Genomic DNA, 15,679 nt, shown 5'->3' with positions numbered 1-15,679 from the left:
GCTGTTCCTGCATGTACTCCTGCTCCAGCAGAGCTAATGGTAGAATTATTGCTTAGGGAGGGGTGTGGTGTGTGGTGTGCTGCCTTTATGCTGTGCCTGGGTTTCAATGGTCTCCACCTTTGCTGATTGTGGCCACGTGTGGAAGGTTTCTGCTCACCTGATTCCTGTTAATGCCAGTCCTGCGATGCCGGTGTTTGCGGCATCATTTTAGGCGTTATTACCAGTATGTTCATGCCTGTATTTGCATGTCCGTGCACCTCGGAATGTGTGCTTTCATGCGGCATGCTGGTGTCACTGGAACGGCTGGCATGTGTGAGGGCTGATACCGGCATGGGGGATGCCGGTCAGGGAAGGGCAATGCCGGTGGCACCACGTTCACAGGTTGTAATGATCCGGTCTGGTAAACGATGCCGGTATTTCTGTACCGGCATCGATTTTACCGGACCGGCAAGCTTGTAATGAGGCCCAATGTATTTATAAATATATAGAGAGAACACACCCGGGTGACCGAGGTAGATTTTGGTGCTAGAGGGTGTGAAAGGGCCCTCAAGAGGCACAACATTTTAATGATTTGCCGGTGACGGTGGTGGTGCAGAGACATCTTGGAGGTGAGTAAACAGCCCTTCGTCCCCCTCCAAGCTATGCCACAAAACAACTATTCTTTAAATGCTTACAGAATAGTTGTCATGGTTATCAGCCCCAATAGTGCACATTTTATCTACCCCTACATGAAAAGAAATTGGAGGTGTGAGCGTGTAACCAGGAAGTAAAGTGGTAGGTTCTCAACCAACAGAGTTATCCATTTGGTGCTGTGCTGTTAAGTCTCTCTCACTCACACAGAAATGCACACGCACACGCATGCGTACACGTCATCACTACATGCAGTTCAAATCAACTGTATTCTTTACACATCACCTAAAAAAGTTACAATGTCCCATATACCGGGCCTAGTCTAGAAACCATTTGTACGTGGTCAGCTGGAATATTCATCAAGAACATGATGTTATCAGCTTGACTTCTTCACTGGGAAGGGCACTTCGTGTTGCACTCTAAATCTATACCCCTCAGCAAACCAAGTAGTCCATTTGGTGGTGGTGTGGGGGAGAGTTGCAAAGGGAGGTGGAGGGCGAACAGCGTTGTAAACAAGCATTCCTTCACGACCTCTATTAAAACCTAACCAGAGCTGGCGGCGGGAATCGTGTCGCACCGAGGCGGCACATGCCCCCCATGAGCTTCCAGCCTGTTCCACAACCTAAAAATAAACTCTCACTTATTAATGGAGCTGCCGGCGAGCGGCTGGTTAATCATCTCGTGCTAATAAGGCCGCCGTTATTATTCTTGCTGTGTTAAAGCGATCCCCAGCAACAGGTAATCTGCTCTCAGCAGGGCAATCTAATGAATGTTACTTTGCTCCCCGCGGGGACATAATATTAGTTTTTCAGTGCGCGATTTTCTTTTTGAAAATTATTTTGTTTCCACTTTTTGTACTTAATGATACGCCTGCAAATTGTGCCTTGTTGGCAAACTGAGCTGTGCCCAGTACACGGTCAATCTGCGGGTGTGTGCAAATGATCAACGTGAGTGGGGCCTCTACTCCCAAAGTGAAACAGCTCAGAAGAAAGTTAAGGACCTCTTGCATGCACAAAATATGTCATCTTCGTATAATGTGTTACTTTAAACTCTCACCAGGGACAAACCCTTCTTGTAAAAAGAGGAGAATCCCCCCCACTGGAATGTTTTATATTAGCTTGGTGGGCTGCCTGTGGCCCAAAGCCTTGTACCCAATCTGTGAGACAAAGTGCAATCAGCAGTCTGTGGGCCAAAGTGCTGCGCGATGCCTGTGACGAAAGCCTAGTCGGCTGCTTTATGGTTAAAGCTAAATTGTGGGCAGCCAGATGATCAGTGCATGGCGGTGTACCATGGAGCACCCGTGGGACTGCCTCCTGATAGGCCGCATGGATCCCATCCTGGTGCCTCGATGCTACACTGCCGCACCTGCGCGCCACTCTTTCAATACTCACACGGCGTCCACACTAAATGAGGACACGAAGCCAGGAGTTTGATAACACTCGTCTTTATTCTTCGGCTTCTCTTCGTAACTAACCCTGTGACCCCCTCGTCATTTCCCTTTCCTCCTCCCTCTACCCTCCCCCTTCCGGTGCAGCCACTACACCGCGGGACAGGATTTCACAACCTCCCTCTGTTTTAAACTAATGGTCCAGTGTCACCCCATTTCTTCAGTGAGTCGATGAGGTCGCATATACGCCCCTTGTGTCCTTTCCTGCCGTAGTCTGCATTGCTCATCTGAAACGTACCTGGTGAGAATTTCTCAGGCGTCACTTTCCAAATACTCCACGTCTCCTTGGTAGGAAGCATCCGATAGCTGAGAGTCTTCTCCACTGTAGTCTCTCCTCTGGGTTCTCCAGCCTTCTCATGTCATCTCCTTGACATGCAATGAATTCTGGGTCACTAGGCGATGGCCTCCTTCCGCCGTTATCAGTGATCCTGTCTTCTGGATGATCACCAGAGGGTCTTCACTCAACGGAGTGGTTATGTGTTTGCGGTTGTCACACCACCACTACATTGCCGGCCTCCAAGCTGGACTCTGGCACTTTGCTTCCTGTCAGCATGCCTCTTCATCTTGTCTTTTGTATCTTCGTCTCTCCTCTTCATCTGTTCATCTTCTTGATATACTTCAGAGGTCTTCAGAACATAGTCTGTTCATGTTCGAATGTTGCGCCCATACATTACATCTGAGGGACGTTGGTGCGGTGTGCTTCAGCAGTCTTGCGACAACTGATACAGTAGCTGTTCAAATGGTTTTCCTGTGGGGTGTGCTACTTGTAGTGCTTGCTTCCGATTTGACATGAAATCCTTTAATTTTCCATTGGCCTGTGGCCATAGTGGTTTAACTCGTCAGTGCATAAATCCCATATATTCAGCAAATGTTCTTAAATCCTGGCCCATGAACGGTGGCGTATTATCTGACTTGACGACCCAGGGAATGCCACATGCTGTGAACATTCTATCTAGAGCACGGATGTAGTGGTGGGCTGCACCAGATCCTATTACTTGTGCTTCAGAGAACCTAGAGTATTTTTCTATTGCCACCAGTACATACGGCCCCCCATCTATCGATCCAAAGGAATTGATTGCATTTTTGCCCCCAGACCCTCTTGGGTAATTCTGTCATTTGCGGGGGCTCAGGATGTGTTTTTGGTGTTATGAGGCAACACTGTAGGGCACCCGTATAGCAATTCCTCCAAGTAAGTGTCAAGCCTAGTAAACCACACTTTCTGCCTCAGAAGTTGTTTCATTATAACTATGTCCTATCTCCACGGCCTGTTGTCTCATGGTCGCAGGTATGACCAGCTTGTTTCATTTGAGGAGAAGACCTTCTTCTGACATCGAGAGTTCCTCCTTTACCAGTAGGACGTTTTTGATGTCACTCTGCACTTGCAGTGTGGTTCCCTTTCTCCATCTTTCTTGGCCTTCTTCCACTTCCCTAACTTGAGGCATTCCCCGATTACTTGGAAAGCCCTGTCCTGCTGCGCTTCCCAGAGTATGTGTATATTATCCACTCCATTGGTAGTGGCATATTGGACTATGTATTGAATGTAACTGTCATCCACCGATGGTGTTGGAATGTCTGATTTCATCAGGTGTCGGGACAGGAAATCCATGATGTTTTCTTCTTTCCCAGGTCTGTGTATTATGTTGAATGCGTAGTCCTGCAGCCTTAGCCCCCCACCGTGCAATGCGTGGAGGCATTGTCACTTGAGGGTTGCCATAAATAAATAATAATGCTTCATGATCCATTATTACTGTGAAAGGTTTACCGTACAGGAACAGGTGGAAGTGCTTGCAAGCGCACACCACCGCCAGGCTTTCTTTCTTGGTCTGAAAGTAGGCTGTGATGCTGGAAATGCATCGGAGGGACAGGACCTCCGTATCATTGTCCTTTACTGCTTTTTATCGTGTGTTCTGTCGTGTTTTCCGCGGAGGAGTCCATGTGGGACTCCTGGCGGCGCAGCTCTCTCTCTTTTGGTTTGGTGAACGGACCTGTGGGATACCCTTATCGCACCCATGGGTGGGGGTGCAACCCTGTGCCCCTAGTGTATGTTTTTGGGCACCTGTGGGTGGCCCGCAGAGCAAGGTATGGGCTGGTGGCAGCTCCATGCTGAATTTGACAGGTGCGCGGAGTATCCTCCATTTTGGGATACCCCGGCCCTGCCATTGGGATCAGTTGATTCCAGATGGAAAACAAAATGGTCCCTGCGGCCTCTTGCTTTCTATTACCCATTACCCTGTTTTCCCAAAGTCCTGAGAAGCCCTGACTCTGTCCCATCCCCCTGACTGGCTGTTGGATGGAAGTGCCATATATGGTGTTGTTGTGAAGGCCCGGCCAGACTAGCTGGAGCCTTCCCGGTGATGTATGTTGTGGGTACCTCCTGTGGGTGGGAACTGGGTGAATAGAGTGTGTGACGAATATGCATTCTGTGTTGTGGATGTCTAGTATCTGGTGGTTGAAACAATGACTGAGACAGCCCTGCCCGAAACCGGTATGAATGCAGCTTGGAGTGGTGAATGGCTCTGTACTTGTCCCAATACACATAACTTGTTGTGAGTGTCTGGAGAGAAGTGAATGACCTGATTACCTCGTGTGCCTGATTGGCTGCCTGCCTGAATGAATGCCCTTAGTCGTGATTGGATGCCTGAGTGTGACCCAGCGGAATGAATGGGAGATCAACAGTATATCTGGGGACCTCTCACTGCTTGGAATCGTGTTCAGAAGCTGAAGTCCACTACGACGAGCAACTAGAGTAACTGAAGCTTGACCTTGAAGCCCTGCTGGACGAGAAGAAGTGCTGTTGCCCTCCTTCACAATCTGAAAGCTGCTGTGTCTCCAAGGACTGACCCAGAGAGGACCTGGTAAGGCACCCTCTTCCCGAGCTACGAGGGACCATCGTGCACAGCTGATCTTTGCCAAAGCTCCCTGGTAGACAGACCTTCGACAGGCTGCCGACCCGAGACGGGGACTGGCGCGGAATCTCAAAGAGAAGCACTCGGACTGTTGTCCGCCACTGTCGATGACCGCCATCGCCGACCGGAGCCGCCGTGCTCCCGTTTGCCTAAGAACTTCATTTGATCATCAGACGCTCTTGTCTGCATCGTCGCCCGTTTTATCCCGCTGGAGAAGGCCCGACCGTCTACGCCCATAGGAGCATCCGCCAGTGGGTTTCCCGCCACCTAAGGACCACAGAGACGCCGACGACTCGACGCCCTTGCTGGGCCACAGTTCTTCATCATCTCTTTGCGGTCCCAAACTATCGTTACGAGGTGCCCCGCACGCCTCTTCCTTGCAAGACGCCAAAGCTCTGTCGTCGACGAGCACTGCTAGGAAAGAAGCTGCCACTTCACTGCCGTAGTTCCACCTGTTCATCGTCGGACGTTCTGCGACCCGTGACTCCTGCTTTAAAGGGAGGGCACTCAAGAAGGGCCGTCGATTCCCCGACACCAAACGCCGAGTTCCTCGACACCTCTCGACGATCCGTGGCTCCTGCTTTAAAGGGAGTCACTCAAGAAGGATCGATCGACGCATGCATATAGAACTCTACTCCACCAGGTACATTGTGGGGGTAAAATCTTAATAGGAGGAAGTAAGACTATTGAACAATATATGGACTGGGCTTGTGCTATATATCTTTATTTACAGGTTGCCCAGGTGGGGGGATCTCCACACAGAACTGTGCCTAGCGGTACGGGTCAGCATTCTGCCTATTGTTTCAACCATCTTGCGTTCATTCCTATCTCTATTGCTGGTTTCCTCGTTATTGATCTGTGTGACATTTTAACCGTACAGTTGATGCACTTTAACGAGATTCGATAACCTTGGTGGTACCACTTTAGAATTGTATATATTTATCATTGTTGACTTCCGAGTACAAAGTGCGTTATTGTGATCGTGTACATACCTTTGAATATTAATTATACAAAGACTGTGTTTTCAGTAATACAGTGTGTGGACATTCCTTTGTGGGGGTTCAGGGACTACACTGTACTTAAGAACCAGCCTGCATTACCTCCCGAAAGCTAGGCCTTGATTGCTCGTCCATTGCTACCTTATAGAGAATCTTGGCTGGGGTTCTGTGTGCCTCTCCTCTACCATATAGAGAGCAGGAGTACAGACACCCCCTACCAGTCTTTACACAGGCCTGTTCCATTTTTGACAGGCTGGTTTTGACACTATATGATACCTGTGTGATGCATCTTCCCCCACTTGTGCTAGTATGGCTCCTAGTCCCACCACACTTGCATACACCATCAGTTTTATCTCCCGCATTGTATCAAAGTAGGGCATGTTTTCCGCAGTTGATATTCTTCTGCAGATGTCATCAAATGCCTCTCGGCATCTGCCTGACCACTGATATGACGTGTGCTGTTTCATGAGCTCCCTCAAGGGTTCGTTGATGATTGCAAAATCCCTGATATATCACGTTCAGTAGCTGTCAAGTCCTAAAATAGACCTCAAATGTGAGACATTTGTTGGTGAGGCGTCTCATGCAGGGCTGTGACTTTCTCAGTGTCTGGTGTCATTCCCAACGCTCAGAATATGTGCCCGAAGGATCACAGCGTGCCTTTGCGAACCTCGCATTTGTCTCTGTTGAGGGTGAGGTTACCTGCCTCCAGAGCCATGCACACTCTGGCTAGTGTATCGTCATGTTGTTCTGTGTTAGTACCAAATACCAGAATATTGTCACTGTAATTTAGGTAGTATGGGATGTGTTTGATGACATTATGGATTTTGGCCTGAAATATTTCTGCCGCTGACGACACTCCAAAGCTGAGTCACTTGTATCAGTAGAGCCCCAGATGCGCTATGAATGTGGTGATTTATCTTGATTCGGGGCTCAGTTCTAGCTAATGGTAACCCTTGTTCAGAACTAGTTTTGAGAAGACTTAGCCCCGTTCAGTAGATGCATCAGGTTCGTGATGCATGGGGCTTGATGACGGTCTCTCTTAATTGTTTGGTTGGGCCTTCTCATATTTACGCACAGTCGGATGGCCTCTGAGCCTTTTTTGGTACTGGTACAATGGGTGATACCCACAGCGTAGGCCCTGATTCTTGCTCTATAATGTCTTGTTCCAGCAGTTTGTCAGTTTGTGTAGATCATCCTCCACTTTCCTTTGAATGTTTACTGGTATTGCTCTGTAATGTTGGGCCACTGATGGAACTGTGGGATCAATGTGCAGTTGAATCCACTTATGTTTTAATGTTCCCAGTCCCTTGAATAGCGCTGGGAACAGTTGGTCCATCTGCCCATGGTATCTATGTATGTGTGAACCATCAGCCAATAGAGCACATGGATTAGGCCCATTTCTATTGCAGCTTTAAAAATTAAGATACAGCCACTTTACGTCGCTGCCTCTAGTACATGAACTCATGTCTTCTTCTCCTGTGTCTTGTACCTGCATGTAGCTTTGAAGTATCCTTTACATGGTACTCGGCTCTTTTACCCATATGGGTAGATATCCACTTCTGAGGGTCATAGTCTCAGTGCTTTTGGGGTGGTTTTGTATATTTCTTCGCTGATTACATTCACTATAGCCCTTGCACTAGGAATTCTGCCAGTAAGTTTTTGATTTGCAGCAGTAGCGTTGGGCTTTGTTCTATGGCTTGTTGATTTCCCAGTGCATACAGATAACCTTTGCATCTGTGGTCATTGGCAGATGAGCTTGATTCGCTGTCTGATGCGTATTGTTCTATCAGGTCCTTCTGGGTGGGCGAATAGAGGGGCGCAAGGCCTTCTTCTTCCCTATCCTCCTGTCACCTGCCGACCCTTCGTCCGATCGACTACCTTCTTTGTGCCATCTTGGCATCCTAACCTCCGCTGTGGACGCAGCCGTCACTGTGGTGCCTGTTCTTTCCTTTGGCCTCATTGTCTGTGATTCCTCTCCTTCCCCTCTCCATGGGTTTCCAAAGGGAGCACCATGGCCATTTTTTTTATTATGGTCGGGGTCACTTGCATGATTTTTGTTCTGATCATTACCTGAGCCTGTTGTTCCACTGCAAGTTCTCCTCTTGCGGGCATGAGAATATCCTGTAGCTATCGTGGTTTCTGGAGCAGCTTCTTTCAGAAATGTGGGGATTCACATCCTGCTATGATATGTGATCATAACGCCTCATTATTGGGGTACTTGTTGAACGTACAGTGCTTCATCCGTATGCTGAGGCGCATCACAAATGCATCCAAGGGTTCCCCTTTGTGCTCCATCGTGTTGTGGAAGATGTGCCTCTCATAATCAATCTTTGTGTGCAGTGTTAAGTAGTCAGTGCCTGCCATTCCCAGCCCTGTGAAGATGTCTATTGTTTCTTCAGGTAGTTTTTCAATGATGTCTCTGGTGGCTGGTCCGACTGTTCGTATGAGGAGGTATTTCCTTCTGTGATCATCCATTGGGCCCAGCACCCCTATGTAAACTTCACAATCCCTCACCCATCTCGCACAGCGGGCCCGATATTGCTGGTGTGTTAGGTCGAATGAATCTGAAGCTGTAGTGATAGGGCATCTTGCAGTCTAGCAGGGCCGGGGTTAGACAGGGACATTGCCACTGTGGCGGGATGTCCAGGTCTGACATTTGAGGTTGCTGGGCTGTATCTCCTCATATCCACTGTCCCACTGCCTTGATGTGTCTACTCTCCTCCTAGCCAGGGCACACGTGCTTTGCTGTATTCTGCCCCCGCCTCGGGCATCCCCACTTTGCTGTAGTCACTCCTTGGCAAGGATGTGGCTCTGTGTCTTGGTCACTGCTTTGAGTGTAGGTAGCCCCGGCGCGTGTGTGAGGAGGAGCCACTGTCCTCCTGTGTGTCTCTGTTCACTATGCCCCACTTATCTGACGTCCTTGTGTCCCTAGAGTCCCTTCCTTTCCGTTGCACCTGCTTGATGCCGGTGTTCCCCTCCAAACTGCCCGTGATTTGGAGGCGCACGCTTACGTGTTTTTTTGCTTGGACAATCACTTCTGCACCCCACAGCGTGTTGGGACACACCTGTGGCCTCCTTCGAATCATGTTCCTATGGCCACTTTAGGACGGTCGGAGGTAATGTCCTCCTCATCACCAATGTACCATGGAGCACCATGGGTGTTCCTCTTTTAATACCCACACGGCGTCCACACTAAATGGGGACGTTGAGCCAGGAGTGCGATTACACTCATCTTTATTCTTCGGCTTCTCATCGTAACTAACCCTGTGACCCCCTCGTCATTTCCTTTTCCTCTTCCCTCTATCCTGCCCCTTCCACTGCAGCTAATAGACCATGGAACAGGACATCACAGCTGGGACAAGTTGGCGTGGCTGATCAGCTGCCCATATGACTGGGCTGGGGATGGCACTGGGTTGGTCGTAGGAAGTGGCACTAAGTGCTGTGGGTCTCTCTGATTGCGGTAGTTTTGCTGGTTGGGGTACTAGGCAGTCCACAGGCGGGGGCAGGGGTTTGATCCCCGGTCAAAAAGGTACCAGGAGAATGACTTCCACCAAAGAATCTCTGATGTTCACTACCACTTTGGGATATACAGGAGAGGAGGGAGAGCATACAACAGGCCCGCTGGCCAAGGAATAGTCAACGCAATCTATGCCCCAAGCCTCCTGACGGGAATCTGGAACAAACTTCTCCACCTTTGTATTGAGGGGGAACGCAAACACGTCTAGTACAAGAGTCCCAAATCGCTGATAAATCAACTGAAACACATCTCCTTTCAGTTGCTGCACTTGTGAGTTAACTGCACTTCCCCCTTCCACTCCCCCCTGGCACTTCTCCCCTCCTCTCTTCGCCACACTTGCACGATCTGAATGACACAAAGCCTAGTAAGATCGCCATTTTGTCCGCCCTTTGTTTCCCCCTCCTTGTCTTGTCGCGCCTAGAGACAGGCGCATTATAAATGCCACATCATGTCATATCATATCCTGGGTATAAGGGAGGAGCATGGGAAGAAAGAAGAAATAGAAGATGGGTCCCTCTCATGAAGGCTGGTGCCTCATAAGTAAGTTGGTGGACTAGGAAGAGGAAATTGGAGTTACAGTTATGGGAGTTGCATGCAGTGTGTCTCTTCGGGAAGGATATTACAGCACCCTGGAAGGCCTCGATTTTAAGACATTGCCCTCCAATATGAAATATGCTGCAAACATAATACACGAGGTCAAACAAAGCAACAGGTGGATTTTCAGTGGTTTAAGTCAGCTATTTTAGTAGATGCGCTTTTATGACACTCTAGTATGTCAGTTCTGTGTTTCAGGTAACTAGAAGTATGGTGGGCCGCTTCCAAGCGCTATTAGCATCTTTTAAAAAGCCCCATCACCCCACCTGCTTAAACACTATGGCCCTCATTACGACCCTGGCGGAAATCGAAAAACGATGGCGGAAATGCAATACCGCCATCGAATACCGCTCGGTGCGATTATGACCCGTCACCGTAAAGTACGATGCCATTAGCGACACCGTAGTGAACGCCAACGCTAACTGCACCAAGTACGCGCACGCGCGCACTGCGAAACCGTAATTACCACCATGGCGCAACGGTACGGGAATTCTGACCCTTGCGGACATGTACCTAACGCCATCAAGCATGGCGGAAAGTACCATTCCGCCATGGTGAGAAGTACGGCATCGCAAACCAACCGTAAAAGGCCCTACTGAGTGCCTGTACACCACTCCCTGCCAAATTGCACAACTCCTCGTAGGTGCAATGAAGTCACACAATGCAACCAGTGAAATGTACAAGTCACCCATGCATGCCAACGAACAAATGAATGTAGGGGCTCCAAGTGCCTTGTGAGTGGCCATCCATATTAGCCATGGCACCATTGCCGTACTGATGCAGCACAGGCATGTGAAGCTTCAAGTACAGCAACATGAACTGAAAACTGAGACAAACAAAAACAGGCCCCCCATCGCTTGACACCAGTGTAAGGCAACATACAAAGCAGTATCCTGAGTGAGACTGCACCAGCCCTGTACTCCTGCCAGTAAACAAACCAACCATCAGCATAAGCATGTACCACACAAGTTGGCAGAGTGACTGAGCAGCCAGGCACATCTCAAGAGGGGCCAATGGGAGCAGCAGGGCACAGATGGCACGAATACAGAAGCTATTCCAATGGACATGACCTCAGTCTCCCTCCAAGAAACGCACGCAAACACAGGCACCATTGACCAGCCATATTCTGAAAATCACAACATTCCACCAATCCACCTGGCTGACCGGCATCTGTTACACAAAAGCTAATCCCCCTCCCATGAGCATGACATCATCAAAACAGACATAATTGCATCCCCTATACCTGACCTTACTGGCCTTCGTAGGCAAACGCGCCCAGTACAGTACCACGCAACTATACTCAGAAGGCCGAACCCAAAGCAGATCTACTCACAATACATCGCTCCACAAATAGGAATATGCTACATTACTTGCAAAGAATAACGCTACACGGTCAATAGCATAATCAAAATTTAATGCACAACAAAATCACCCGGGCCATACAGCTATTAGGTCATGAACTCCAAATCATATCTCATAATTGTGGGCTGCATCCGCAATAAATGACCAGCTTCTTCTTGTGTGACGCCCTGTTCCTCCATGGTACACAGGGGCTACATTCACGTTCAAAAAGGCAACATGGAAGCGCCTAGAACCGCAGAGCCGTCCCATTAGGTAGGCACTAGTCCAGCTGAAAGCTCGAAATGTTGCTCCTAGCCACTAGTACTGCGTAAGGGCATGTGGGCCATTGGCGATCGTCCCATAAGATCGTAATGGTGCTCCACTGATTAACACGAAGCAGCAGGTGTCGGGAGTAAAAGCCATCTGCAGGAGTGGCATACAGATGGCAGCGGCAAAAGGGGAGGAGATACCTGTCACCCAAATTAAACGAAAAAGAATAGTATGGGCATCTGAACTCCATTTGAATTACTCACTTCAAAGATCACACTAAATCCACAGCCATATGCATGCTAGCCCACTCAAAAGGATTATTCGCACCCAAAAATCACTTGCGAATCATAACTATATAAATCGAGGTGAAAACACTATTACTAACGAGTGTTTGTGTGCATGCGTCTGTTAAAACAGAATCCATTAGATGGGATTAGTAACGTGCATAGACACAAGTGTTTGAAGACGCGTCGAGACAGGGAAGGGCAGATAGACGATGGTCCCACTATGGCAGCCCTGCATCACATGGCGCAGAGGAAGTTGATAGATTCCAAAAAGCCATGTACATGGCAGACTCTCTATTAAATCATCTGTCCATGCATCCATACATCATTCCCTCATCCCGGTATAAAAACGCCTGATTATTTACTCACATAACATTTGAAATTTCCATTGAGTCTGTGCTTAATGCAGTCTGCAAAATCCACTGTGCTCCAGGCCGGAATTCTAGTGTTGTGAAGTAACATGTATTTGGGAACGTCCTGCCTTATCCTCCACTACGCTATTGCGCATCCCATACTATTCATATCAATCATTGCATTCTCGGCATGCCCCCTGTCCCAAGGACATAAAACAATAGAACTTTCTATCTGCAGTCAGACCTGTGGGCGTCTCCTCGCCGCTAGCTGGAAACCGAAAGCGCTGTCCTTCGAATTCCTCATTTGAAACATCACGTCGAAAAGGCATCTGTGACCGCTTGAAATCACAAATCCATCCATTTAGTGCGGCAGTGTGTGAAAATGGCAACTGGCTTCACTCACAAATGGGACGCCCCGCCCGTCGGTGAACCGCGGTACAGCGCTGCATGAGGGTCCACCGTTAATCGAGTACTACATTCCACTGACCCTTCACAAGTTTGTTCCCGACTGCAAAGATAGTATGTGAAACAATGGGACCATAGCAGAATCAACATATGAAGCAATATCTCACTGCCATCGGGATGAAATACATGATTGTAATAGCAAGATGCCATGCGTCGATTTGCAGCGTTGTGTGCGGGACGTGCTCGCCCAAAGGGGATTGCAGCTTGCACAGGTGGTATGAATCACCACAGGTGGAGGCTATACAGCTTGAAAACACATAAATTGCACACCCAACCCCCTCCCACAACCACACCCACTCCAAAATGCTACCGGCAGGACTAGCGATGTTGGCCCTGGGGGACCTGATAGCACTGCAAGTACTCCAACTTCAAGAAGAAGACGAACACCAACTACTACAACAACCGGCCGCACAGAGGAGACGCAGGAGGAGGAGGAGGGCAAGGCAGGGCCAGCAAGGCCCACCAGCACAGCCACTGCCACCACGCAGGCAGCCCGCAATCCCACGCCTCCGAGCACATCCGTTCAACCTCACTGATGAGCAGATCCACACCCTCTACCATTTGGACCGGGACACCATAACCGCCATTGTGGACATGACACACGCTGACCTTGTGAGCATGATAGATAGCCCAACCGCCATCCCACCCCTACTGAAGGTGGTGTCTGTACTCCACTTCCTGGCCACAGGCACCTACCAGCACACAGTCGGACAGTTGCGTGGCATTTCACAGCCACTGTTGTCACGGACACTATTGCAAGTGCTCGATGCCCTCCTGAAGCACGCAGACGACTACATCTCTCTACCACGCTCGGAGCAGGAAATTACGAACACAAAAGTGGGATTCCATGCACTTGCCGGCATACCGGGTTGCATTGGTGCCATCGACTGCACCCATGTGGAATTGGTAGTCCGACATGCCATGGAGGCCCAGTACCGCAACCGAAAACAATATCATTCTCTTAATGTACAAATGGTGTGTGACTCAAACAGGATCATTACACATTGTTGTGCCCGATTTCCTGGATCAACCCATGATTCCATGGTCTTACGGAACTCTACAATACCACGCTACATGGAGCGACATGCAGGGAACAGATCCTGGCTACTCGGTGAGTCTCATTTCATGCATGATAATGTGGGGTATGTGATGCGACAATGACCTGGCAGGAAGGGGGGGTTTTGCTTACGTAGCAATGTCATTCCTCAAACATCCTTTATTGTCCACATACAGGTGATGCCGGGTATCCACTGAAGAGATGGCTCCTTACACCACTCCGGAACCCACAAAACCAGCATGAGGAGGACTACAACCATGCCCACCCACGTACCCGTGTAGTCATAGAACAGGCATTCGGCCTACTGAAGGGTCGTTTCCGCTGCCTCAGCAGGTCTGGCGGGGCACTCCTGTACCGCCATGAGAAGGTTGCAAAGATGGTCATGGCATGTGTCATGCTACACAACATGTGCATACGTAGAAATGTGCCCATGCCCCCTGACGCAGAACTGCAAGCACCTGAATATGGTCATGATGTGGGTGGGGATGTGGCAGCACCTCAAGGAGTCCGCGAGGCACAGGAGGGCCGTGAAATTCGTCAGATTATCATAGATTCATGCTTCTAGCACTCACGCCTGGTGGCTGATACATGGACACGGGACTTGTGGCACTGTGCGTGTCTGGAACATGCACAATATGGACTGTACGCCTATAATGGCCTCGTACACAAAGATCAATGTCCACACATCTCATTGGATGATTGTGAAATGTTTATAGCATATGTGAAATTGTGTTACACACCCCATCGACCCGCCACCCAAGTAAGCTCAACACACCCCCTCCACCCTCCTACCTCCCCCCCGAACACCAGTGTCCAAGGATGCTCATTGTCAGTGGGCAGACGCTATTGCAAGCCCCCTCTCCAGGTATCAGGGGCACCCCTGCCTGTGGAGCGCAGGTTCCTCCCAGATCTACATTGGGGGCTGCCCGGGACGGAACTTGCAACGGATGATGTCTCTGCCTGCTCACGTCCATGCATGTCCCTAAGGGTTTGTGAGAGCTCAGTGAGCACACGGCGCACAGCGGCAAGTTCAGCACATACGTCTTTGGACGTCGCATGCAGTTCCCCCCTCAGGCTCTCGGTGCTTCTCTCCATTTGTACTCTCAGGCTCTCGGTGCTTCTCTCCATTTGTACTCTCAGGCTCTCGGTGTTTCTCTCCATTTGTACTCTCAGGCTCTCGGTGCTTCTCTCCATTTCTGCCTTTAGTGTCTCTGTACATGTTTCTATGGCTGCCTTGGTACCCCCACATTCATCAGCATGGTCCTTGAGGAGCGTGGCCAGTTGCTGCTGTTGCACGATCACCTGGTCGAGGGACTGTTGCCTCTGCTGGGCCATGGCCATTTGCGGTGGTGTCACAGAGGGGCTGATCACCTCATGTTGCCTTGACACAGGGCTTGTGGGGGATGGCCAGTCGTCGTCTTGTGAGTGCCCCTGCGTGGTATCCTCATGGTGTACGGGATGAAACAAACAGGGGGATTGAGACAGGTCATGGATGGATCGTACATCGACATCACCGTTTTCTGTGTCGGAGCATGCTGCCATTAATGCAGTGTCACCTATGGTGCTGCTGCCACCAGAAGCAGTGCCTTCTGTGGCATCCATTGGGGGGGCCTGTGGTGGTGGTGGTGTTGTGGCCATGCTGGCTGCTGGGGTGCCTGTTGAAGTCCCCTCCTGTGTGCTGCCACTTGATTTGTGCTGCTGCCGTGTCTTGATCCGTGCAGCTGAGGTGGAGGGTCTTTGGCCGTTGGTCTTGGCCCTCTTTGCAGGTGTGCTGGTAGGGGTGTCCTGGAGCTCGTCGTTGGAATCGGACCCTGTGG

Source organism: Ambystoma mexicanum, chromosome 3p, assembly GCF_040938575.1.
Source record: "Ambystoma mexicanum isolate Mex_15411 chromosome 3p, UKY_AmexF1_1, whole genome shotgun sequence".
NCBI classification, from domain to species: Eukaryota; Metazoa; Chordata; class Amphibia; order Caudata; family Ambystomatidae; genus Ambystoma; species Ambystoma mexicanum.
The sequence above is the reverse complement of the archived record's forward strand: the minus strand, read 5'-3'. Positions refer to the sequence as shown.